Raw genomic sequence first — 3993 nt, 5'->3', positions numbered from 1 at the left:
CCCCCCCCCCCCCCCCCCAGCTGTTGGGCATGCGTCGTTCATGGCCACGGCTAAAGTTTGTGAGATCCTGGTGAAAGAAATATCCCCTTTTTGCCATACTCTTATCCATGTTTAAACTATTGGCACGGTTTACGTGGATTGAAGTAATCACTGAAGGCAATGACTTGAAATAAGTGAAATACTGTAAGTGAAATGTAAAGGACTGAAGTCTTCCCTCAGATTCAGATATGGTGGTCCCATTTGACTGTAATCAGTGACATGCTTTTCTAGGAGCAGAATTAGATCTAGGGTGCTGCAAATGGATCTGTCAAGAACATCTACCTAGCTCTCAAAAGTATGTTCCCCTTTCTACAGAAATCTGTTTTCCCTTCATTTGAGAAAGTTTAATAGATCACTAGCTCATATTTTCCATCATAGGACCATTTTATTGTCAGTTTCTAAGAAAAGAGGGTCTGATAAGCATAGCTGTCCTACTATGGATATGCGTATGTGAACAGAAGTATTGTGGTCTGTGGAAGAGAAGTATTTGGAGCAAAGAAAGTATTAGTATAACAAACTGTAAGCAAGTGCAAAACCATAAGATGGTTCTTCCAGCATCTATTTAAAGAAAACTGTTTTTGGTTTTGCCTGAATATGTTTGCATGCAAATTTAAAGCGGAGATCTACCTTTCTTCAACAAAGGTGAGAAATGCATATAGCATTAGGATGCCAGAGTATACAAAACAGATGCAAAGGAATAATTCATGTCTTCACTGCATCTGATGACATGAGTGTGGGCTCTCAAGACCTTAAGGTACTGTATCTTTTACGTTTCTGATTTAGTTTGTTTGTAATCCTGTGTTCTGAAGTCAGGCAGAGTAACATGGCTAAATACCTATCTCTTCACAAGGACTGGTTATTCACTTTCTACACAGGTGCAGCTGGTCAACAGTTTGGTCTGGGAAATTCCCCATCTTTACACCCTAGCACAAGTAGTGCTTGAAAGAGGTGACCAAATTGAAGGAATTAGTTTAGGCTGATATTATATTTGTAGCTGGAAAATTTAACATGCCTTTGTGTTAAATTTGGAATGGTAGTAACTCACCCATGGACCATAACTATTGGTAAGATCAAGTGTTTAGATATCTTGTGCTGGACCCAAGTACTGTTTTATGAAACAGATTTTGAAGATGAACAAGAAGTTGCCTTCTCATTTATGAATCTTCTCCTGTTTTATCTTACTGAGCTTTCTTCACAGACATGGGAATTTGACATTCACTTCTTTAATGAACAGTAAGATTCTATCCTCATCTGACTCCAGAAGCTGGGATTTGAAAGCATGTGAAAGACGGCAACACTGGATTATTTAGTTTAAATTACAACTTTGTACAATGGCTTAGATTCTCTGGATCCCAGGCTTTTTGAGTTATTCCCATGGAGGGTTTCTTTCTCGCTCTCTCACTCTTGCAAAACAAATTCTTTAGACACCCTTGAAAGCAGAGCAGAAATCCTGATATACGTACGAAGAAATGAATTTCAGAGTCAGATATTTGTTGATGGCTTATACTTCCTGATACTAAAGATAGCTTATATACTAGATCCTTTTGAGCCTATGCATTTCCTAACAAAGAAGTTTGGTAGTTGCAGGGTTCCTTACAGGAATACAGTATAAGGAAGACCTCAGTATGGTCACCACTTTACTCATTGTTTGTGCTGTGGTGTTTTCAATATCTGTTCATCTCTTGATATTGGAGCCTAAAATACAGTGGGGAATAATTATGTGCATTCACAGAGACCACTCTATCCTGAAGGCCCTTCAGTGACACTTCACTGACACCATATCTTAACATGGCCTGTGATCACAGTTGCATTCTCTAGCTCTGAGGGGAAAAACTGAGTTTTTAGCTATGCCAAAATTTAAGTTTTCAGGCATGAAGGGCAGAGGAAGGTATCCATCAGGAACTAAGAAAAAGGTAGATGGCATATAACTGCCTAAGCTAGACTAACCAGAACTCCTGGGTTAGTAATAGGATCCCTGTTCTTGGTGAAGTTCAAGAAGAAACCAGTGAAGTCCAAGAACCTTATTTCATGCTTCCTTCAAGTCTTATGGTAAAACATGCACTGCTTGTTTTCAGAATGAAAGTTTTATAACTGTTCTATGCAGCTGTGGCAGGAACATCTCTTCGTAGAACAGTGTTCTAGTTATGGGAAAGTAAGTATTTGTTTCAAGTTTTCCTGTATATAGTTAGTATTAATGTCCCCTGATTCTTTTGGTTAGTAATTTAGAATGCCTCATTCCATTCCCGTAAATGTTTAATTCACAATTTTGCCAGACTTGTAGATTATTGTATAAACTTCTTGTTCTTTGTCTCCAATCTCCAAAGCAGTTTTATTAGGGGAATGCAGTGTATGGAGGAAAGATATTAACCTGTAAAACAGAAGAAGATTTCTGGCAGTATACAGTTCTTGGCTAAAACACAAAAAAGAGAGCTGATGTTTGGAAGCTGCAGTGAGACAAAAATCATGTTAGAAATGAAGTACAGATTTTTAACAATGAGGGTGATTGACCACTGAGACTATGTATTGAACGGTTCACCATCCTTGGATACCTTTCTAGAAGGCTGTTGCCCAGCTAGAGGAATAGGTTCAATGCAGACACTTCTGGTTGAGAATTGTTGGCCTGTTATACATGAAGTCAGGGTTGCAATATGTCTACATGACACAATGCTAATTGGTCATAAGTGGTTTGACCTTTGAATTTATGAACAAATGACTGACATTCTATCTTGATCTCCTTTGAAACACCCTACTTGCATCTATTGGAGTGAATTGGGGATAACCATGTGCCTGTTATTCAGGGTGACAGCAACACTAGTTTATATTAACCCCTTAAAGAAAGATATCCAACAAATTTAATTTGTTGCCTAAACCCAGAGATCATAACAAACAGCACATGTAAGAACCTAATACTTATTTGAGGTTGGAGACTAAATGCTTAGTCAAGAGTCACTGCCCTAAGGACTTGATAATCTAGTTGAACAAGACAAGGGTTGATAGAGAAGATGGGTATAAAAGTAAAGTGCCCTAATCCAAATCCACAGCAGGTCAATGGCATACTTGGAAAGAGAGTCCAGAACTCCTATGTCCAGTCCAGTGCCCTGCCCCTAGTCCTTCACTGTTCTTGCCTAGTTTGATATAGAAGCTGGCTAGATTTCACTTGATTCTCTGAAGAGGTTCTTTGGTACTGGACTGCAGGAAGCAAGAATAGTGTTGTTGGTGGGGAAAGAGTAGGACAAAATGTGCTCAAGATTGAGGTGGTTATTTCGTTTAGGTGAAGTTGCTCGAAGACCATCATGGTGGTAATTCCTTTCTCGGGTAGTGCTTATTCCTCTGCAGAGAAGGATGAGATACGTAGGGACTGACAGATTGTGCATGAAGACTTGCAGCTGGGAGACCCAATGGAATGGCTTTGCCATGGGACCTAGGTTTGATTGTGGCTTTGATTCAGTGTATGTCACTAAGTCATCATTGGTCATTGTCTGGGAGGGTCTTCTTTCAAGAAACTTGTTAGTGTGTATTCCACAGTTCCTGGCCCTGGGACACATGATTCTTTTGCCATCTTTGTGTGGTCATAGTACTACAAACTCAGTAGATAAGCAAATGTTTAGTTGTATCAGAAAATCTGATGAGTGTGTTTCTGTTTTACATGTTTCCAGTTTGACCAGTATTAAAAGCGAAAGGCAGGGTAGAGTTGTACTTTATACAGTCAGAGATGCATAAATATTCATGAGCAACAGTTCGCTTTGTCAGATACTATTGTAACCCTCTTGTATTGTAGAAGGGAACTTTTAAAAATGTGTCCTGATTTTGCCCCATGGAGTAGTAGGCAGATACTGTGTCCAACCTGAAGGCCAATGGGGTCCTCTTTTACATGCTGCGTGGGGAAGTGGTGGTGGCTGGCATGTTGGGTATGCCACTGAGGTTGAGTAAACTATGAAAGGACATGCGGAATAT

The sequence above is a fragment of the Gavialis gangeticus genome, unplaced genomic scaffold (assembly GCF_001723915.1).
Source record: "Gavialis gangeticus isolate Ggan-Ray unplaced genomic scaffold, GavGan_comp1, whole genome shotgun sequence".
Taxonomy (NCBI): domain Eukaryota; kingdom Metazoa; phylum Chordata; order Crocodylia; family Gavialidae; genus Gavialis; species Gavialis gangeticus.
The sequence above is the reverse complement of the archived record's forward strand: the minus strand, read 5'-3'. Positions refer to the sequence as shown.